Genomic DNA, 24681 nt, shown 5'->3' on the forward strand with positions numbered 1-24681 from the left:
CTTTGGTTTTAATGTGATGATGAACTTCTATTAATTTGGTCACTTATCTATCCATGATGTTCTGTAATGGTTTTTGACACACTTAATTATATATAATGCACGCAGATGAACCGGCAATGGATGTACGGTGACAGACACACCTCCGAGTACGTTAAGGGCGTGCATAATTTTCTCGAAGTGGCTGAGGCAAACAAGCAGAATGGTTTTATGTGCTGTCCATGCCTTATATGTGGGAATACGAAGTCTTACTCTGACCGGAAAATCCTTCACAGCCACCTGCTTTATAAGGGTTTCATGCCACACTATAATATTTGGACAAAGCATGGAGAAATAGGGGTTATGATGGAAGACAGTGAAGAAGAAGAGGACGATGACAACTATGTGCCCCCGGAATACGGTGATGCTGCAACGGGGGAAGCTGCTGAAGATCAAGAGGAACCAGACGATATTGTGCCCGATGATGATCTCCGCCGGGTCATTGTTGATGCAAGGAGACAGTGCGAAAGTCAAAAGGAGAAGCTGAAGTTTGATCGCATGTTAGAGGATCACAAAAAAGGGTTGTACCCCAATTGCGAAGATGGCAACACAAAGCTCGGTACCATACTGGAATTGCTGCAGTGGAGGCAGAGAATGCTGTGCCTGACAAAGGATTTGAGAAGCTACTAAAAATATGGAAGAAGAAGCTTCCAAAGGATAACAAATTGCCTGACAGTATGTATGCAGCAAAGAAAGTCGTATACCCTCTAGGATTGGAGGTGCAGAAGATACATGCATGCCCTAATGACTGCATCCTCTACTGCGATGCGTACGATGATTTGAACGCATGCCTGGTATGCGGTGCATTGCGGTATAAGATCAGGCGAGATGACCCTGGTGATGTTGACGGCAAGCCCCCCAGGAAGAGGGTTCTTGCGAAGGTGATGCGGTATGCTCCTATAATACCACGGTTGAAACGTCTGTTCAAAAACGAAGAGCATGCCAAGTTGATGAGATGGCACAGAGAGGACCGTAAGAAAGACGGGAAGTTGAGAGCACCCGCTGACGGGTCGCAGTGGAGAAAAATCGAGAGAAAGTACTGGGCTGAGTTTGCAGGTGACCCAAGAAACGTATGGTTTGGTTTAAGCGTGGATGGCATTAATCCTTTTGGGGAGCAGAGCAGCAATCACAACACCTGGCCTGTGACTCTATGTATGTATAACCTTCCTCCTTGGATGTGCATGAAGCGGAAGTTCATTATGATGCCAGTTCTCATCCAAGGCCCTAAGCAACCCGGCAACGACATTGATGTGTACCTAAGGCCATTAGTTGAATAACTTTTACAGCTGTGGAATGGAAACGGTGTACGTGTGTGGGATGAGCACAAACAGGAGGAATTTAACCTGCATGCGTTGCTGTTTGTAACCATAAATGATTGGCCCGCTCTCAATAACCTTTCAGGACAGACAAACAAGGGATACCATGCATGCACACACTATTTAGCTGACACCGAAATCATATACCTGGACAAATGCAGGAATAATGTGTACCTGGGCCATCGTCGATTTCTTCCGACCAACCATCAATGTTGAAAGAAAGGCAAGCATTTCAAAGGCGAGGCAGATTACCGGAAGAAGCCCGCCATCCGTACCGGTGATCACGTACTTGCTATGGTCAATGATTTACATGTAATCTTTTGAAAGGGTCCCGGCGGACTATTTGTTCCGAATGACGCTGAGGGACACGCACCCATGTGGAAGAAGAAATCTATATTTTGGGACCTACCCTACTGGAAAGACTTAGAGGTCCGCTCTGCAATCGACGTGATGCACGTGACGAAGAACCTTTGTGTGAACCTGCTAGGCTTCTTGGGCGTGTATGGGAATACAAAAGATACACCGGAGGCACGGGAGGACTTGCAATATTTGCACGAAAAAGACGGCATGCCTCCAAAGCAGTATGAAGGTCCTGCCAGCTATGCTCTTACCAAAGAAGAGAAGGAAATCTTCTTTGAATGCCTGCTTAGTATGAAGGTCCCGTCTGGCTTCTCGTCGAATATAAAGGGAATAATAAACATGCCAGAGAAAAAGTTTCAGAACCTAAAGTCTCATGACTGCCACGTGATTATGACGCAACTACTTCCAGTTGCATTTAGGGGGCTTGTACCGAAAAACGTCCGATTTGCCATTGTGAAGCTACGTGCATTCCTCAATGCAATCTCTCAGAAGGTGATCGATCCAGAAATCATACCAAGGCTTAGGAGTGATGTGGTGCATTGTCTTGTCAGTTTCGAGCTGGTGTTCCCACCATCCTTCTTAAATATCATGACGCACGTCCTAGTTCATCTAGTCGACGAGATTTTCATTCTGGGCCCCGTATTTTTACACAATATGTTCCCCTTTGAGAGGTTCATGGGAGTCCTAAAGAAATATGTCCGTAACCACGCTAGGCCAGAAGGAAGCATCTCCATGGGCCATCAAACAGAGGATGTCATTGGGTTTTGTGTTGACTTCATTCCTGTCCTTAAGAAGATTGGTCTCCCTAAATCGCGGTATGAGGGGAGACTGACTGGAAAAGGCACGCTAGGCGGGGACTCAATAATATGCAGGGACGGGCATTCTTCGTCTCAAGCACACTACACAGTTCTACAGAACTCTACCTTGGTGACCCCGTATGTCGATGAACACAAGAACGGTTTGCGCTCCAAACACCCGGAGCAGTGTGACGACTGGATTACATGTGAACACATCAGGACTTTCGGCAGTTGGTTGGAAACACGTGTCAGAGGTGAAAACACTGTTTGTGATGAGCTATACAAGTTGTCCAGGGGACCATCTTCGACTGTATTGACTTACAAAGGATACGAGACAAATGGGAATACAATTTACATGATCACCCAAGATCAAAAGAGCACCAACCAAAACAGCGGTGTCCGCTTTGATGCAGCAACCAAGAGGGGAAAGGACACATATTATGGTTACATATTGGACATATGGGAACTTGACTACGGACATGATTTTAAGGTCCCTTTGTTTAAGTGCAAATGGGTCAATCTGTCAGGAGGCGGGGTACAAGTAGACCCACAGTACCGAATGACAACAGTGGAGCTGAACAATCTTGGGTACACAGACGAACCATTCGTCCTAGCCAATGATGTGGCCCAGGTTTTCGATGTGAAGGACATGTCTACCAAACCGAGAAAAAGAAAAGATAATAAGGAAGCGAACACATCATACGATGAGCCAAAGCGCCACATAGTTCTTTAAGGAAAAAGAGACATCGTGGGAGTGGAGGGCAAGATAGACATGTCCGAAGTTTATGAAAAGTTTCATGAAATTCCTCCCTTCAAAGTCAACGCTGACCCAAGCACCCTGTTAAACGATGAAGATTATCCATGGTTACGGCACAATAAGCAGAGGACACAAGCAAGGAAAAATTGAAGACTTTCTCTCCACATCTATTATGATGATGCCTTTGATCTAGAATATCACTGTAGTTACATGTGAAGAAATGAAATGCCTTTTGTAACAGACGAGTTTCCGTATGAAACCCTGATACTTTGAAACAGATTGTCCGTTTTGTACACGAAGTGCATCCAGTTTTTGCAGTAATCCTATCAACTTTTTATCACCTGCTATGTGGGTGAAATGATGATACCAGGCCAATTTTCAACCTCTTCAGAGTTCATCTGAAGTGCTTTTCAATTTCAGGGTCATATAGCTCAAAAAAATTAGTAAATGCATGAAAAATAACAAATCAAGTCAGAAAGGGTTGAAAATTGATGATGTGGCTTTGAATGGTTCATTTTGAACACACAAAAAGTCTGGAGTTCAAATAAGTTCAAAAATTTGAAACCCCTTTGTAACAGATGAGTTTTCGTCCGAAACCCTGATACTTCGAAAGAGATAGTCCATTTTGTACACGAAGTGCATCCAGTATTTGCCGTAACCCTCTCAACTTTTTAGCACATGCTATGTGGGTGAAATGATGATACCATGCCAGTTTTCAACCTATTCAGAGTTCATCTGAGGTGCTTTTCAATTTCTGGGTCATTTTGCCGTAACCCTCTAGGTCTTTCCAGTAGGGTAGGTCCCAAAATATAGATTTCTTCTTCCACATGGGCGCGTGTCCCTCAGCGTCATTCGGAACAGATAGTCCACCGGGACCCTTTTTAAAGATCACGTGTAAATCATTGACCATAGCAAGTACGTGATCACCGGTACGCATGGCGGGCTTCTTCCGGTGATCTGCCTCGCCTTTGAAATGCTTGACTTTCTTTCGACATTGATGGTTGGTCGGAAGATATCGACGATGGCCCAAGTAGACATTCTTCATGCATTTTTTCAAGTATATACTTTCGATGTCAGCTAAACAGTGCGTGCATGCGTGGTATCCCTTGTTTGTCTGTCCTGAAAGGTTACTGAGAGCGGGCCAATCGTTGATGGTTACAAACAACAACGCATGCATGTTAAATTCATCCTATTTGTGCTCACCCCACACACGTACACCGTTTCCACTCCACAGCTGTAAAAGTTATTCAACTAATGGCCTTAGGTACACATCAATGTCGTTGTCGGGTTGCTTAGGGCCTTGGATGAGAACTGGCATCATAATGAACTTCCGCTTCATGCACATCCAAGGAGGGAGGTTATACATACCTAGACTCACGGGCCAGGTGTTGTGATTGCTGCTCTGCTCCCCGAAAGAATTAATGCCATCCGCGCTTAAACCAAACCATACGTTCCTTGGGTCACCTACAAACTCAGCCCAATACTTTCTCTCAATTTTTCTCCACTGCGACCCGTCAGCGGGTGCTCTCAACTTCCCGTCTTTCTTACGGTCCTCTCTGTGCCATCGCATCAACTTGGCATGCTCTTCGTTTCTGAACAGACGTTTCAACTGTGGTATTATAGGAGCATACCACATCACCTTCGCAGGAACCCTCTTCCTAGGGGGCTCGCCGTCAACATCACCAGGGTCATCTCGTCTGATCTTATACCGCAATGCACCGCATATCGGGCATGCGTTCAAATCCTCATATGCACCGCGGTAGAGGATGCAGTCATTAGGGCATGCATTTATCTTCTGCACCTCCAATCCTAGAGGGCATACGACCTTCTTTGCTGCGTACGTACTGTCGGGCAATTCGTTATCCTTTGGAAGCTTCTTCTTCAATATTTTCAGTAGCTTCTCAAATCCTTTGTGAGGCACAACATTCTCTGCCTTCCACTGCAACAATTCCAGTACGGTACCGAGCTTTGTGTTGCCATCTTCGCAATTGGGGTACAACCCTTTTTTCTGATCCTCTAACAGGCGATCGAACTTCAGCTTCTCCTTTTGACTTTCGCACTGTCTCCTTGCATCAACAATGACCCGGCGGAGATCATCATCGGGCACAATATCGTCTGGTTTCTCTTGATCTTCAGCAGCTTCCCCCGTTGCAGCATCACCGTATTCCGGGGGCACATTGTTGTCATCGTCCTCTTCTTCTTCACTGTCTTCCATCATAACCCCTATTTCTCCGTGCTTGGTCCAAACATTATAGTGTGGTATGAAACCCTTATAAATCAGGTGGTTGTGAAGGATTTTCCGGTCAGAGTAAGACTTCGTGTTCCCACATATAGGGCATGGACTGCACATAAAACCATTCTGCATGTTTGCCTCAGCCACTTCGAGAAAATTATGCACGCCCTTAGCGTACTCGGAGATGTGTCTGTCACTGTACATCCATTGCCGGTTTATCTGCGTGCATTATATATAATTAAGTGTGTCAAAAACCATTACAGAACATCATGGATAGATAAGTTACCAAATTAATAGAAGTTCATCATCACATTAAAACCAAAGTACATACATAGTTCTCATTGAACAACATATAGCTCTCCAGAGCATCTAATTAAACCATAGATTGAAACTATGTAAGACATGTCAATGCAACAACAAATGCGATCATAATTGCAACCAAGGTAACAATTGATCCAACGGCATAATGATACCAAGCCTCGGTATGAATGGCATATTTTCTAATCTTTCTAATCTTCAAACGCATTGCATCCATCTTGATCTTGTGATCATCTACTACATTCGCAACATGCAACTCCAATATCATCTTCTCCTCCTCAACTTTTTTATTTTTTCCTTCAAGTAATTGTTTTCTTCTTCAACTAAATTTAACCTCTCGACAATAGGTCGGTTGGAATTTCCGGTTCACATACCTCCTAGATAAATAAAATCTATGTCACATTGGTCGACATAATAGTCATAAACAATAAATGAACCAAATAGTTATAAAAGATAATATATACCACATCCGAATCATAGACAGGACAAGGGCCGACGGGGGCGGATACCAAAACCATCGCACTATATAATAACAAGCAATAATAAAAGTAAGAAAATTAGACAATTATCTGTCTAAAGTAAGAATTTCTTTCTTTCAGAACGAAGATAAGAACAAGAGGCTCACCATGGTGGTGCCGGTGACGAGATCGGCACGAACGATCGTTGGCGGTGAAGACGGGGACGGGACGTGATAGACCGCTAAACCTAGACAAATCTTGGGGAAAATGGAGCTTGGAGGTCGACCTTCGAGAGGAGAAAGCTTAACTAGTGTGGCTCGGGAATTTCATTGAACACCTCATGTGCATAGGAGGTGAGCTAGAGAACCACAAAGCTCTCCCCTCGCCGGCCTGAAAAAATAGACCAGTGTGGAGTGCTCTGCTGCGGTGATGGAGTATATATAGGCAACTCATTGGGCCAAGTTCATGGCAGGAACCGGGACTAAAGGCTCCCCTTCTGTCCCGGTTCCAGCAATGAACCGGGACCAATGGTTGTGGGCTAGGAGCGAGGACCATTGGTCCCGGTTCGTGCCTGGAACCGGAACAAATGGGTCCGGAGGAACCAGGACCAATGCCCCACAAGGCCCGGCCGGCCCCCTGGGCGCACGAACTGGGACGTATGCCCCCCATGGGTCCCGGTTCATGACTGAACTGGGACTAATGGGCTGCCAGGCCTGAACCAAAGCCGTGTTTTCTACTAGTGAATGATAATATAACAGCATGGAACAATAAAAAAATTATTGATACGTTGGAGACGTATGAGCATCCCCCAGCTTAATTCATGCTCGTCCTCGAGTAGGTAAATGATAAAAACAGAATTTTTGATGTGGAATGCTGCCTATCATGTCCTCTCATATTCTTTTCTTTGTAGCATGGATATTTGGAATTTTATATGGTTCAAAGCAATAGTCTATTTTTGACATGAGGACTTAAATACTCAAGCATATCAATAAGCAAGAATGTCTTTCAAAATATCAACGCTAAAATAACCTATCCCTAGCCCATCATGCTAATTTATTGATCCATTCATGAAACACACTCGCATATTAGCTACACCCAATGCTCAAGTACGATCATAGTGCTCCCTTGTTGGTGCTTTATAAGAGAAGATGGAGACTCAAATTACAAATAAAAATTGCATAAAGTAAAAGAAAGGCCCTTCGCGGAGGGAAGTAGGGATTTGTAGAGGTGTTAGAGCTCAAAGCGAAAATTGACAGATAAAAACATTTTGACAGGCATAATTTTCCCACCAATGAAAACGACTTAGAGCTCCCAACACTTTCCATGCTAGATATATCTTAGGCGGTTCCCAAACAGAAAATAAAGTTTATTCCTTTTTCCACCATACTTTCACTTTCCATGGCTAACCGTATCCATGGGTGCCCTCCATACCAACACTTTCCAAGGAATTTAATATTTAACAACATAAAGTAAATTCATTTTTCATTTCGGGACTGGGCATCCATAATACCTTTGCCTTACTCTCGTGCAATGACAAGTGAATAAACACTCATCATGAGAATAACATATCTAGCATCGAAAATATTGGCCACCCCTCACCGCCTCGCGAGCGGTACGAGCAGACAAAGGAGAAATTTGTTTTGAAAATTAGAGATGACACATACGTATTTGCTTAGAACGGCAAAAGAATACCCCATATAGGTAGGTATAGTGTACTCATGTGGCAAAACTGGTTTAAAGGATTTTGGATGCACACGTAGTGATCATAGTTAGTGCAAAATGAAGGCTAGCGAAATATTGAGAAGCGACCAACGAAGAAATGAATAATCTCAGAAGGGAGCATTGAGCATAATTAACACCAAATAATGCACCACAAGTAGGATGTAATTTCATTGCATAACTATTGACTTTCGTGCTTGCATACGGAATCACAAACCTTAACACCAATATTCTTAGTAAAACATAATTACTCATCAACATGGCTCACATATCACATCATCATATCTCAAAACTATTACAAGGAATCAAGTTTATTTTGTCCAATGATCTTCATGAAAGTTTTTATTATATCCTTCTTGGATATCTATCACTTTGGGACTAATTTTCATGTGTTGGTTTTGATAATATCAAACAAATATAAGTGAAGATCATGAGCATAATATTTATTTCTCTCAAATTAATTTAAGTGAAGCAAGAGATAATTTCTTCAAAAATACAAAAGCACACCGTGCTCAAAAATATATAAGTGAAGCACTAGAGCAAATGACAAGCTACTCCAAAAAGATATAAGTGAAGATCAAGCGAGTAGTGAAGTAAATAGGTAGCTATTTGAGGACTCTCTCTTATACAAAAACTTTCAGACTAAGCATTTTATTAAAACATCAAGCAAAACAAAATAAAATGACATTCCAAGAATAGCACACATCATGTGAAGAAGCAAAAACTTAGGCTCAACCGATACTAACCGATAATTGTTGAAGAAGAAAGCTTAGATGCTTGAGACTTCTTGAAATATTATCTTGGGATGCCTTGGGCATCTCCAGTCTTGAGATTTTATCTCTCCTTAATTCCTCTCATATCACAGTTTTCCTAAATCTCAAAAACTTCATCCACACAAAACTCAACAAGAACTCGTGAGATAAGTTAGTATAAACCAATGCAAAAACCTTATCATTCTCTACCGTAACAAATCACTAAAATTATTATTCAACATTACATACTAAATGCCTCTCCATATTTAATACTCCTATCCTCAAATAGAATCATTAAACAAGCAAACATATGCAAACAATGCAAACATAACAACAATCTGCCAAACCAGTACAATCTGTAAAGAATGAAAGAGTATCAGTACTTATTTAACTCTAAAGATTATGAAAATATACCACACTGTAGAAAATTTATCAGAGCTTATTTTGCAAAAGGTTTCAACATTTTATCACATTCTTACTTTTCTAGGGAATTTTTGCAACACCGATAAACTTTCTGTTTTGAAACAGCAACTCATATACTTGCAAGATAAGCATGGCAAAGGCCATACTTGAAATTTTTATTGAAAAGAAAGATGAAAAACATTTGTGACGAATGAAAACATAGCTCCAAGTGAGGTTACTGATAATGTTGAAGACGAAAGAGGGGATGCCTTTCGGGGCATCCCCAAGCTTAGTTGCTTGGACATTCCTTGAATATTACCTTGGGGGTGCCTTGGGCATCCCCAAGATTGGGGTCTTGTCACTCCTTATTCTCCTCATATCGATATCTCTCCCAAAACTTGAAAACTTCAATCACACAAAACATAACGGAACTTCGTGAGATAGGTTAGTATGATAAAGAGCAAACCATTTCACTTTGGTACTGTCAAAGACAAGATTCATAATTGTTTCCACACGATGCCTACTATAGCATATCATTTCCACAATTTATATTGAGCAATATAAGCCATAGAAACTAGAAAACAAGCAAACTATGCATTGAAAATAGAATCTGTCAAAAACAGAACAGTCTGTAGTAATCTGTACTCCAACCATATTTGTGCTAGTCCAAAAATTCTGAAAAATTAGGACAACGTAGAGAATTTGTAAATATATATCACCTGTAAAAATTTCAGAGTTTTTTCACGTTCCATATATATATATAAATTCCTGCACTGGATGCAAAAGTTTCTGTTTTTGCATAGATTGAAGTCAACTATCATCCGCACTATCCCAAAGGCTTTACTTGGCACTTTATTGAAACAAATGCTATAAAACATGATTACTACAGTAGCTTAATCATGTGAACATGCAAAAACAGTAGGTAAAAGTGTTGGTTTGTCTCCCAACAAGCGCTTTCTTTAATGCCTTTTAGCTAGGCATGATGATTTCCATGATGCTCGCATAAAAGATAAGAATTGAAACATAAAGAGAGCATCATGAATCATAAGTTCCCCCCTCATAATAATTTTCAGTAGCATCATTAATAGATTCACCAATATAACCATCACATAAAGTATTCTTTTCATGATCCAAAAGCATAGAAAATATATTACTCTTCGTATAAACAATTTTATTCTCATTCATAATAATGGGAGTATCATAGGAAACTCGAACACTATAAATTGTTCCCACATTAAAAGATTAATGTTTAGTAAAAAGGATATTCAAAATTATGATAGTAATTATCACTACTTTTTATAACAGAAGTATCATCACAATTATCATCATAAGTGGGAGGCATGCAATCATCATAGCAAATTTGATCATTCAAAGTAAGGGGACTAAAAAGATCATCTTCATTAAGCATAGCATCCCCAAGCTTTGGACAAACATTAATTGCAGCAAATAAATTCTCAAACATGTCATTTTCATCAAACATAACATCCCCAAGCTTGTGGCTTGGCATATCATAAGCATAATTACTCTCATCGTTAATAGTATGAATAACACCAACGATATAACAATTGCTATCATCATAATTTCCCAAGTTGGTGCCAAAAAGATTTCCAAAATTATAAGAAGTATCATTATCTTCCCAATCACAATTATCACAAGAAGCAATAGGCATAACAAAATCATCATCAAGCGCATCATCTTCCACAATTTTTTTTGATTCATTTTCATAAGCCACAACAATATTAGGAGCAACATTATTTGGGAGAGATACCTTTTTACCTCTATTCTTTCTTCTTTTCTTCTTCTTCACCAAATCATTTGTGGGTATAATTAATCTTCTCAAGCTTCTTATTGATGAGATTGCTTGGATAGGAAGCTCCTCCTCGTTACATGATTCATCATAATAAACAATAGGAGGGTATTGGGAAATATTTTGCCTTTCATTAGTACTCTCTTCATATTCTATTTTTTCTTGACTTTAGATAGTTGGCAATATAAGGATTCTCAATACAATTTACCGCACAAAACATATAAATGTCCTCTAGATAAAAATAGAGAAATCTCTCGAGATTAAATTTCGGACTACCCTCAGTTATACGTTTCATTTCTTCATACCCCGAAAGAAGACTAAGATCTTTATGATGCTCAAGGGTAATCAAGTTATCACAATTTTTGGAGACGATTTGATCATGAAACAATTTTCATTGGAGATTTAAATGACCACGTTCATTGCAAAGTTCACAAGGATGGCGACAAAAATTAAATCTTTCAGCACAATTATATAGCCTCTCTTGCAACTTTTTCATTTCTAAATATTTATGCTTCTTACAAAATCTATCTTCCCTTTTTGGTGTGCATTTGGACTCCAAATTCACTCCGCGAAAAGTGACATGCTTATAAGAAACATTTTTGTCATGACTTGTGCAATCATCATTAGCATTTTGGATATTCAAAGAATTCATACTGACAACATTGCAATCATGCTCATCATTCAAGTATTTTGTGCCAAACATTTTATTGACTTCTTCTTCTAACAATTAAGCACAATTTTCCGATCCATCATTTTCAAGAAAGATATTATAAGGATGATCAACAATATGATGCAACCTCAATTCCATTTTTTGTGTAGTTTTCTTTTATAAACCAATATGGTGATAAAACAAGAAACTAAAAGATTCAATTGCAAGACCTTCAAGCACTCACCTCCCCGGCAACGGCGCCAGAAAAGAGCTTGATGTCTACTACACAACTTTATTCTTGTAGACACGTGTTGGGCCTCCAAGCGCAGAGTTTTGTAGGACAGTAGCAATTTTCCCTCAAGTGGATGACCTAAGGTTTATCAATTTGTGGGAGGCGTAGGATGAAGATGGTCTCTCTTAAACTACCCTGCACCCAAATAATAAAAAGTCTCCTGTGTCCCCAACACACCAAATACAATGGTAATTTGTATAGGTGCACTAGTTCGGCGAAGAGATGGTGATACAAGTGTAATATGGATAGTAGATATTGATTTTTGTAATAAGAACAATAAAAAACAGCAAGGTAGCAATTGATAAAACAGAGCACAAACGGTATTGCAATGCTTGAAAATGAGGCCAAGGGTCCGTACTTTCGCTAGTGCAATCTCTCAATAATCCTAATATAATTGGATCATATAACCATCCCTCAATGTGCGATGAAGAATCACTCCAAAGTTCCTATCTAGCGGAGAACATAAGAATAATTTGTTTGTAGGGTACAAAACTACCATAAAGTTATTCTTTCCGATCGATCAATCCAATAGTTCGTACTAAAATAATACCAAAGCAAATTCAGATTCGTAATACTCAATCCAACACAAAGAACCTCAAAGAGTGCCCCAGGATTTCTACCGAAGAAACAAAGACAAGAACGTGCATCAACCCCTATGCATAGATTACCCCAACGTCACCTCGGGAATCCACGAGTTGAGTGCCAAAACACATATCAAGTGAATCAATATGATACCCCATTGTCACCACAAGTATTCATATGCAAGACATAAATCTAATAAAACGAAATCTCAAAGGGAAAACTCAATTCATCATAACAAGATAGAGAGGGGAAAACACCATATGATCCGACTATATTAACAAAGCCTGCGATACATCAAGATCGTAACATCTTAAGAACACGAGAGAGAGGGAGAGAGAGAGAGATTAAACACATAGCTATTGGTACAAACCCTCAGCCCCGAGGGTGGACTACTCCCTCCTCATCGTGGTGGCCGCCGGGATGATGAAGATGGCCGCCGGTGATGATTCCCCCCTCCAGCAGGGTGCCGGAACGGGGTCTAGATTGGTTTCTCATGGCTATAGAGCCTTGCGCTGGCGGAACTTCTGATCTCGTTTAACCCCGAGGTTTTTTGGAATTATTGGGAATTTATATGGTAAAGAGGGGGTGCGGAAGGCCACCGTGGTGGGCACAACCCACCTCGGCGCGCTTGGGCCCCCAGGCGCGCCCTGGTGGGTTGTGCCCCCCTCGGGGAACCCCCAGGTGCTGCTCTGGCCCATCGGGAGTCTTTTGGTACATAAAAAATCCACAAAAAGTTTCGCGGTGTTTGGACTCCGTTCGATATTGATTTCCTGCGATGTAAAAAAACATGCAACAAAATAGCAACTGGCACTTGGCACTATGTCAATAGGTTAGTACCAAAAAATGATATGAAATGACTATAAAACATCCAAGAATGATAATATAACAGCATGGAACAATCGAAAATTATAGATACGTTGGAGACGTTTCTGCATCCCCAAGCTTGTGATGGTAAAGAAATAAAAGCGACGGACTGCATAATAAAGGTTGCTATCACAAACGGTAATACAACATGACGTTACTTTGCATTAAGGGTTTGCACATACAAAATTAAAAGCGCATGACAACCTCTGCTTCCCTCTGCGAAGGGCCTATCTTTTACTTTCATGTATTTACTTTTATGCAAGAGTCAGTAGTACTCCTTCTTATTGCAACCTCAATTATTCTTTAGTTCGCAAGCATCATGTGGTGGGGAAATATCCAAGCATATATGGCCATTCAAATATATTTGATCATGAATTATTATTGTTGACAATTATCTATATGATAAATGTTGGGAGGCGAAACATTAAGCTCCTATCTTTCTCTATGTTCGACGGATGCTATTTGTTCTAAAAATAAGCTTTGAGTTGTAGAAATCATGGAAGACTATATGATAGTTGAGTATGTGGAATTTTCTAACTCAAAGCTCTTACATAGACCCTTCCTGAAAATAAGATGAATTGCAATTGTTTGGTGACTGAAAACATGGTTTGTTAGTTTTCAAGAAACTTTATGGTCTATACTTTAACATGTGAACAACTTGTTACTTGATCATGAGAAGTTTTATGAGATGAGCTACTGTTTATGATATATAATGATGCAAGAAAAAGTGTTCGGGACTATCATTGATGAAACTTATGCACTATGCTAGCATTCACACTTCATAAATTATTTCTTTTATCATTTACCTCCTCGAGGAGGAGCAGGAATTAAGCTTGGGGATGCTGATACGTCTCCAACATATCTATAATTTATGAAGTATTCATGACATGTTTACAACAATTTTATATAATTTTGGTACAATTTGATTAGAACTAACCCGGACTGACGCTCTTTTCAGCAGAACTACCGTGGCGTCTTTTTTGTGCAGAAATAAAAGTTCTCGAAATGGGCTAAAATTTTACGGTGATTTTTTATGGACTAAAAGAGACCCTCGACGCATCGGAGTTGGGCCAGAAGAGTCCCGAGGCGATGGCAAGGTAGGGGGAAAACCCTACCCCCCGGGAGGGTGCTCCTGTCTTGCCACTGCCTCGTGGACCCCCTTGACGTGAGACCGACGCCAAAAATTACTGTAAATACCAAAACCTCCAGAAAGAAACCTAGATCGGAAGTTCGGCCGCCGCAAGCCTCTGTAGCCACGAAAAATCATCACCGTAGGCCATGGAGGAGGAAGCCGGAGGGGGCCATCATCACCATGGAGGCCAAGGACCAGAGGGAGAACCTCTCCCCATCTAGGGGGAGGCCATGAAGGAAGAAGCACAAGGGGGAGACTACCTCCCCCCCTCTCTCTCGGTGGCGCTGGAGTGCCGCCGGGGGAACCATCGCCGCGGTGATCGATTTCATCAACATCACCATCTTCTTCACTTTCCTCATCTTTTTCAAGCGATCCACTCTCCCGCACCCCGCTGTAATCCCCTACTTGAACATGGTGCTTTATGCCACATATTATGATCCAATGATGTGTTGCCATCTTATGATGTTTTGAGTAGATTTCTTTTGTCTTTTGGGTTGATTGCTGATCTAGATTGGTTTGAGTTGTATGTTTTTTTGGTGCTGTCCTATGGTGCCTTCCGTGCCGCGCACACATGAAGGATTCCCGCTGTAGGGTGTTGCAATACGTTCATGATTCGCTTATAGTGGGTTGCTAGAGTGACAGAAGCTTAAACCCGAGTAAGGGGGTTGTTGCGTATGGGATAAAGGGGACTTGATACTTTTAATGCTATGGTTGGGTTTTACCTTATGATCTTTAGTAGTTGCGGATGCTTGCTAGAGTTCCAATCATAAGTGCATATGATCCAAGTAGAGAAAGTATGTTAGCTTATGCCTCTCCCTCATATGAAATTACAATAATGATTACTCATCTTGTTAACAATTGCCTAGGACAATTCCACACACCGACCCATCATTATTCAACACTCGCTATTTGTAATATATTATAATATATTCTAAATTTATGTTAACAACACCTATTTTTTGTACTTTAGCTCTCCGATATCATGCAAAGTTATCCTCTTCATACCCACAACGTAGTTTTATTTCTCGTTTCTAGATGGAAGCAAACGTTCGGTGTACGTAGAGTCGTATCAGTGGCAGATAGGACTTGAGAGAATATTGATCTTACCTTTAGCTCCTTGTGGGTTCGAAACTCCATACTTATCACTTCGACCTTTGGAAATTGCTATGATGATTCCTTGCACTTGGGGATTATCAGCTTATGATTAGATTATCTATGAATAATATTTGAGTCTTCTCTAAACTCTTTTATGCATGATTATTATTGCTTTTTATATCTCTTCGATCTATTGATTTGGTTTGGCCAACTGTATTGATTTATCTTGCAATGGGAGAGGTGCTTTGTGATGGGTTCAGTCTTGCGGTGATCTATATCCCAGTGACAGAAGGGGACAAGACATGTATTTATATTGTTGCCATTAATTATAAAACAATGGGGTTTATTCATATTGATTGAGTTTACATTGTCCACATCATGTCATCTTGGTTAAGGCGTTACTCCGTTCTTTATGAACTTAATACTCTAGATGCATGTTGGATAGTGGTCGATGTGTGGAGTAATATTAGTAGATGCAGGCAGGAGTCGGTCGACTTGTCTCGGATGTGATGCCTATATACATGATCATTGCCTTGGATATCTTCATAACTATGCACTTTTCTATCAGTTGCCCAACAGTAATTTGTTTACCCACCATATGTTTTTGTTTAAGAGGGAAGTCTCTAGTGAAAGCTATGGCCCCCATGTCTATCTTTATCATATATAAAATCCAAAAATACGTTGCTTCAATTTCTTTACCATTATTTTATTTTGTGTTTTTGTTTATCTATCTATCACTAAGAGATTTGATCCTTGCAATTAACCGTCAAGGGATTGACAACCGCTTGTTTGCGTTGGGTGCAAGTATTTGTTGTTTTGTGTGTAGGTGTGTAGGTCTTGCGTGGTTCTCCTACTGGATTGATAACCTTGGTTGTTAGCTGAGGGAAATACTTATCTCTACTATACTGCATCATCCTCTCCCCTTCGAGGAAATCACAACACAACTCACAAGTAGCAACCATCTCCATCGTCATCATCATCCACATTCTTATCATCTACAACATCAAGAACCCAGTGGATCCTTCAGTGCATAGATTGAATCATTCATCCATGTATTCCACCACCATCCTCATGATGCTTGTTGTTCTTATGTGTGAATAGATCCCTTTTTCTTGAGGATATGGATGAACCTTGGTATGTGTACGATCTGAAACGTATAATGTGGATATGAGATAACTATCGGTGTCAAAACCGGCCGATCTCGGGTAGGGGATCCCGAACAGTGCGTCTGTGGATCGAAGGTAACAAGAGGCGGGGGACACGATGTTTACCCAGGTTCGGGCCCTCTTAATGGAGGTAATACCCTACTTCCTGCTTGATTAACTATGATGAGTATAGGGGTTACAATAGTTGATCTACCTCGAGATTGTAATGACTAAACCCTAGATGTCAAGCATGTATGAATTCTGATGATCTCTAGGGACTAAACCCTCTGGTTTATATAGACACCGGAGGGGGCTAGGGTTGTGCAGAGTCGGTTTACAGAGAAAGGAAGTTTCATATCCGAACGCCAGGCTTGTCATCCACACAAAGGAGAGTCCCATCCGGACACTGGGGAAGGCCTTCAATCTCGTATCTTCGTGGCCCATTAGTCCGGCCCATGTCACATAGCCCGGATGCTCAGGGACCCCCTAATCCAGGACTCCGTCAGTAGCCCCCGAACCAGGCTTCAATGATGACGTGTCAACGCATAGATTGTCTTCGGCATTGCAAGGCGGGTTCCTCCTCCTCCGAATACTCCAAAGCAATTTGAACAACAGAATGGTATTCGGCTTTTTGACGACGACGCAGTATCCGGCTTCATATCTTCGGCTTTGTAAGGTGGGTCCTCCATGATACTTCGGACAGCCTTGACTTTACATTAAATATCATACCCTTCAGCTTCTGCGCCACCGTCGCCTCGGCTTCCACGTGTCAGACGAATACGAAGGGTCCAAGTGTCTTTACAGATAACACCCTGACTTCTAGGAAAGGTGTCTATTTAAGGAGATTGGATCTCAGATGCCATTCCACACCAGGCGAAAATCCTTAGAGCTTGCCACAGGAAACCGTGCAAACATGGCTGGCGCTCCCAGTTCTTCCTCACGCCCCCACGGCCCTCAAAAAGGCGATTGGGAGAGCTGCTCGGTATCCCACGCCCAGCTGACCAAGCTTCAGACGCAGGGGTATCTCCCTCTCACGGATCTAGTCCCCGTTCGGGCGGGATTAACTTCCATCAATGGCGAAGCCCTGGCGGAAAACCTCCCCAATCCTACTGAAGGGGAGCGACTGTGCTTCGTTTCCTTCCTATTAAGAGGCGTTGGATTTCCAATCCACCCTTTCCTCCAAGGTCTCCTAGAGTATTATGGTCTCCAACTGCACAATCTCACGCCGGGCTCCATTCCGCACATCGCGGGCTTCGTCGCACTTTGCGAGCTGTTCCTAGGTTGCGAGGCCCATTTTGAGTTGTGGAGGAAACTTTTTTGCCTCATCCCCCGCTCCCAAAAGGGATCCATATTAGAGGTGGGCGGTGCTGAAGTATGGCGTGTAGCCGGGACAGGATACCTATCCGGCACTCCGAAGAAGGCATCCGAAGAGTGGCCCTCAGAATGCTTTTATATTGAAGACGTTGTTCTTCCAGACCCAATCCGACGGGGCCTTCCCGAATTTTCCAACACTCCGTTAAAGAAGTGCAGCAGCTGGCGCCCCCGAAGCATCAAGGAGGAAGACAGTGCGGAGATTAAGAAGCTAATGAGCAAGATAAAAATACACGCCCAATCCGGACTATCTATAATTTAGGTAATGATGATTTCAATAACGCGAGGCGTTCAGCCATTCCAACCCAGAGGACTCCCCATGTGGCATTACAACAGCGAAGATGACACATCACACTGCGGGCGCAAGGGTCCGGACAACTTTGTCACCTTGGCTGCCATGTTGGCTGATCTTTACAAAGGGGAGAAAGAAGATTTTACTCGCCTTAAATACCGAGAAGGTCTTTCCATGTACAACCCTGCTAGCTGGGTGAGCTTTTGATCAGTTGCCTTATTCAATCCTCTTCCTGAGTCGTACTTAGTTGAACTTAATCCGACTAATTTTAACGGGAATGGAGAAAGGTCGTCGCGGGGATCCATAGTCCCGCTCCGCAGCCGGAGGACCATGTTCGAGACCTGGATCCCGGATTTGAAGAGGATCCGGATATATTTATAGAGCTTAAGGATGGGGTCTTTTATCAGGTGAGCTACGACGACACAGAAGTAGCCATCACAGCTGATTATCCCGGCCTTCTCCCCTCCTCCCATGTAAGTGCCTAGGAGACATCTTTTCAACAAGAGATTTCCCGTTGTGCCTCACCCACCGCACTATCTCATGCTCCATAGGGGTGGCGCTCATCCCGCCAAACTGTATCGAAGGCGTCCTCCAAGAAGGTGACGCTCGCGCAGCGCGAGTCTTTGAAAATAAAGGCGGGCGGTGATACTACCGAGCCTCCTCATTCACCAAAGAGGTATAATTTTCAACCTGCACTTCGGCAAATAGGCTGGATTGTGACGCGCTCCGCTGTGCTATATTTCAGGAACAGCGTAAATCGGACTGTATCCGGAGATCTCGTCGGCCATGCATCGGCTAATCCAGCCCCGGACCCTGCCACTAGGACTAAGGTTGGTACGGGCGCCACGCCGGATTTTCACCTCCACGAGGATTCGGATAATGTATTCATCGCCAATTTCAAAGTGGAGAGCGCGATGGTCCATCGGCGGCGGAAAGAGGCCATGCGTGATCCAAGTTTCACCGAAGAGGCGTTCAATGCCCTCAGCTGTGCGGATGTATATATCCAGGCTGCTCGGGATGGACTTGCCGGAGCTACACACCAGCTTTCAAAGGATATGCGGGTAAAGGCTTTGTGTAGATTGAATAATCATGTGCCAGTAGCCCCCGAGACTTGAAGCAGTTGGCGCAACAGATTTAAGGATCGTTGTACAATCAGGTACTCACGGAGAAGATCAACATGCTGTCTCAAGAGCTTGAAGAATGTCAGACCAAGCTAGCTGTTGCCACCCCCGAAGTGGAAGATTTTAAGAAATCCCAGAAGGCATCGAATGGTAAGTACAACCGTTGCCAGAAAGTATGATTCTGCGGCAACAATGATCTTTAAATATGCATTGTTGAACAGCGGCAAGGTCGTTAAATCAGTTGGAGGAGAGGCTAAAGGCTGCTGAGGCGGCCAAAGAACATGCCAAAGGGCAAGAAGCCGCTGGCCAACGTGTGTTGACACGGACCATCAATGAGAAAAGCAAACTACATGATACCAAAATCCAGCAAGCCGAGGAACTGAAGGACGTAAGAGCCCAACTGGCGGATGCCTTGAAGGAAAACAGAAAGCTGAAAGGCGGCATATTTAGTATGCCCTTTTAACCTGTCTTTCATATGGCCCCTTGATGGAAATTGTTGTTTTACGAGATTGTTCCTGTAGGCTTATTGACAGGGCGCCTTGAAGGAGAAGTGTTCGGATTTTGAGGCGACCTGCTGCCAGAGTTATCCAAGGTGCACGAGCGAGCTTAGAAGGCGATGAGGAGTATGGCTAAGGCGTTATGGCCATCCGAGTCTCCTCCAGGAGTAATGGGGGTGCTCGCGGAGCTATTCAAAGGAGCTCGTCTTTGTTTTGAGCTGTGGAAGGCATCAACATGTCGAGAGGGTGCACGAGAGGCCTGGGCCATGGTGAAAACGCAGTATACCGGACTTGATCTGAATCATATGGCCCGGGTCGGACCTCGGGGACCAGACGGACAAGAAATTCCAGTTAGCTTGGTGTATGACCAAGTAAGGATAGCCGCCAAATTTTCACAGCAGGACTGTAAACTAGACAGCCTGATAGATGGCATAGATAAGGAGTAGGCGTGCGATTGCATGTCATAATACACTTTATCAACGAACTTACCTCCGGCCGAATTGTAAAAGATTGTCATAGCAGACCTTCCGCTTCAGCCTCCGAAACCCAAGGGTGGAGTGTTTCTGAATACTATACCGGTGGAAAACACCAAGTACGTCTGGAAACCAGGCGATCCAATCATAATGCTTAAACAGACATTTTGTATTCGGGGAGTTATGTTATATTACTTTTTAATGTAAGAAATATCTTCCAGGAAGAATAGTTCCGTTAAGGGTTCCTCTACCTGGGTCGGCATGCATGTATGCATGACTGTGAAAGAATCACACGAGCTTTTGTATTTTTGTTAGTTTATAATGCTACGAAGGCAGTTCGTCGTTTGTCCGCCGACTAGTTATTCCCTTAAGAACGCTAGCTTTTGGCTTCAACCATCTGAGGTACATGTCCGGATTACCCGGTTGTAACAATCGCAGAGCTGCTCCCTTTTTGCCGTAGCTGAACAATCGGGAACGTAGGGCACAAGCACAGGAGCCAGGCAACCCAGCTTGGCAAAAACTTAAGTCATAGAGGTGCATATAATGGCAAAGACAAGACGTATATGAGTAAGAAATACATATATATATATGGTGAGCCTTATGCTCGAGATAATAAAGAGCTTCTATTTGAAAGAAGCCCCCAGTTATAGTGGGGTGTGTACATTTAAAGACGTATTCCCCGTAAATGTGCGTCTTACCCGAACACACGCTAGAAATCGTAAAACAAACGAAAAGAAGAAAGAGAAAAAGAGAAAAAAGAGAAAAAAGAGAAAAAGGTAACGAACAATGTGTCCGGACTTAGGCGTAGAATCTTCGGTGTCTGGCAGTGTTCCATGGGTTCGGCTCTAAGAGATTGTCCGATGCATTACGAAGGCGATAGGCTCCTCCAGTGAGAACTTCATCTCACTACAAAAAAATACACTTCCGTAATGACACGTGTTTGTCACAGTAGGTCACGTTTTCTGTCATGCATGTACATCCATGAAAAATTTATGACAGAATCAAGATAGTCATACCTGTGCTGTCGTAGAAGTGTTCCATGACATTACCAAAATGATCATCACGGAAGTGTCCACTTCCATGATGATAAATCGCGCGTCATAGAAGTTCTTTCGTCAAGGGTGACCGACACGTGGCACCCACTATAACGGAACGCCGTTAAGCTATCGGGTCCGGTTTTGGATCCGATAACCCGTTAACAGCCCAGACCAATGGGGATTTTCCACGTGTAAAATTCTGATTGGCTGACGGAAACACGTGTCAGCTACGCGTTGGCACAGGTGTCATTCATCCAATGGACGAGATGCGCCTATGATATGCTGACACGTGGACCGGCCCAAAAGTGGCCCATAAAGTTTAAATGGGCGGGCCCAACTAAAGGCCCACAAGATTTTGCGGTCCATAATGGGCTGGCCCAGCTAAAGGCCTGCGAGATTTTGCGGACCATAATGGGTCGGCCCAGATAAAGGCCCAACATTCTCAGTTAAGGCCCGTACGGCTAGTGTCAAATCGACCCGTCAACGACCTGTCCTAAACTTGTCATTATCGCGGGCCATGATCACTTCTGGCCCGTTAACAGTCTGCTAAGTATATGGGCCGAATTACGGCCCGGTGTATTTCCGGCCTGTTAAAGGTCCTGCTTCATTTGGGCCCATTTACAGGCCATTGAAACTTTTGGCCCATGAACAACCGTGAAGGATTTGGGTCATATTCAGCCATGTCTGACATTCGGCCTGTTAGCTGCCCACTATAGATTTGGGCCACTTTCGGCCTGTTGTGATTTTCGGCTTGTTAACGTCGGACGAAATCCATGGGCCATATGTGGCCCAACGTCATATCTGGCCCATTAACGGCCCATATAAAAATGACGATAATCTAGCCCGACCGAACTTCCGGCCTGTTAAAGGCCCGTGTATTAGGTCGGCGCATTTACGACCCGTCCGAATTTCGGCCTGTGAAAGATCTGCATCGTAAATGGGCCCAATCTCACTTTCGGTCTTTTAAAGGCCCATGTTTTTTATGGGCTCGAGATATGTACACCTGTAAACGGCCTATTGTTACTGAGGGCCCAAATTATGTTTAGGCCTGTTAAAGGCCCACTATGGGCACAGGCCTACCAGAAAAATATGAAATCTTATGCTGATTTAGGCCTAGATATTTTTATTGGGCTACATGCAAATTTCGGCCCATAATCGTTTTTAGCCCAATTGGAATGGGCCCGACGAATGTTGGCGTGTTGGGCTCCTATGAAGCTTTCGGCCGAATACATTACTAAGATAAACCTACACTATACAAAAATAGCGTCGTAATTATTGCAGCCTTTGGCAGCAGCATAAATGTTGTATCACAACAAAATCCTTTTGGCATAAAGTTTACAGTCCTTGTAGATAAAAGCACCATCAGATGTATAGAAGCACAGGTCATTTGAACTGAGTGCTAATGTTTCAGGCTGTAGAATCTGATGGAGCAGCACGATCTTCACCTTTTTTCCGCCATTGCTCTTGAACAACGAAGCGAATGTCTGATAGTCTGGTTTCAAAACCATTCATATCTTGACGACATTTGTCAACCACTATTCTTGTTTCCAAAACGACGTCCATTAGGGATTGGACTTGGGTCTGGAGCACAGATATATCACTCTGTCTAGCAGGAAGATTTTGTTCAGTATGCGATTTGGACGAGGTTACCTTGACAACCAACCCAGAATTACGCAGGAAGGTGCTTTTTGCACTGTTAGTGGAGAGATACTGACGCACTGCAGCAAGAGGTGACATTGTGCCTGTGGTAGCCTCGTCACCTTGAGGTGGTTGTGGATCTTCAATCATTTCTTCCATAGCTTCCTGAAAGTTTGAACTTGTAGATTAGTGTACCAGATAAGTTACTAATGAGACAAAAACAAACAAAGTAGGTTACACGTTTATACATAACTTATTTTGGTGAACTACTGTAATACATTAGCATGTATTGTAGTGCCAATTACATAATAAAATCACTTTCGGAACATATGTCCATGTAGCATGCCTACTGTATTGTCTATTGTTGGGGAACGTAGCAGAAATTCAAAATTTTCTACGCATCACCAAGATCAATCTATGGAGTAATCTAGCACCGAGGGGAAGGGGAGTGCATCTACATACCCTTGTAGATCGCGATGCGGAAGTGTTGCAAGAACGCGAATGAAGGAGTCGTACTCGTAGCGATTCAGATCGCGGTTGATTCCGATCTAAGCGCCGAACCACGGCGCCTCCACGTTCCACACACGTGCAGGCCGGTGACGTCTCCCACGCCTTGATCCAGCAAGGAGAGAGGGAGAGGTTGGGGAAGACTCTGTCCAACAGCAGCACGACAGCGTGATGGTGGTGGAGGAGCGCGGTACTCCTGCAGGGCTACGCCAAGCACCGCGGGAGACGAGGAGGGGGAGAGGTAGGGCTGCGCCAAGAGGAAGAGCAAATCATGTGTTGGGCAGCCCCCATACCTCAAATATATATAGGGGAAGAGGAGGGGCTGCGCCCCCACCTAGGGTTCCCTCCCTAGGGGTGGCAGAAGCCCCCAGATCTCATCTGGGTGGCGGCCAAGGGGGAGAGAGGGGGGGCGCACCTAGGGTGGGCCTTAGGGCCCATCTGCTCCTAGGGTTTGGCCCCTCTCCTCTTGAGGGCACCTTGGGCCTTGGTGGGAGGCACCCCAACCCACCTAGGGGCTGGTCCCGTCCCACTATTGACCCACGTAGGCCTCTGGGGCTGGTGGCCCCACCTGGTGGACCCCCGGGATCCTCCCGGTGGTCCCGGTACGTTACCGATAGCACCCAAAACTTTTCCGGTGACCAAAACAGGACTTCCCATATATAAATCTTTACCTCCGGACCATTCCGGAACTCCTCGTGAAGTCCGGGATCTCATCCGGAACTCCGAACAACATTCGGTAACCACGTATATCTATTCCCTATAACCCTAGCGTCATCGAACCTTAAAGTGTGTAGACCCTATGGGTTCGGGAACCATGCAGACATGACCGAGACGTTCTCCGGCCAATAACCAACAGCGGGATCTGGATACCCATGTTGGCTCGCACATGTTCCACGATGATCTCATCGGATGAACCACGATGTCGGGGATTCAATCAATCCCGTATACAATTCCCTTTGTCAATCGGTATGTTACTTGTCCGAGATTCGATCGTCGGTATCCCGGTACCTTGTTCAATCTCGTTACCGGCA

General features: G+C 43.4%; 1 pseudogene; it reads left to right on the forward strand.

Moving 5' to 3' along the window:
• Positions 1 to 920: 920 nt before the first annotated feature.
• LOC141026057 (uncharacterized) lies at positions 921 to 19961 on the forward strand (annotated as a pseudogene).
• Positions 19962 to 24681: the final 4720 nt, after the last annotated feature.

This window comes from Aegilops tauschii, chromosome 6 (genome assembly GCF_002575655.3).
Source record: "Aegilops tauschii subsp. strangulata cultivar AL8/78 chromosome 6, Aet v6.0, whole genome shotgun sequence".
In the NCBI taxonomy this organism is placed as follows: Eukaryota; Viridiplantae; Streptophyta; class Magnoliopsida; order Poales; family Poaceae; genus Aegilops; species Aegilops tauschii.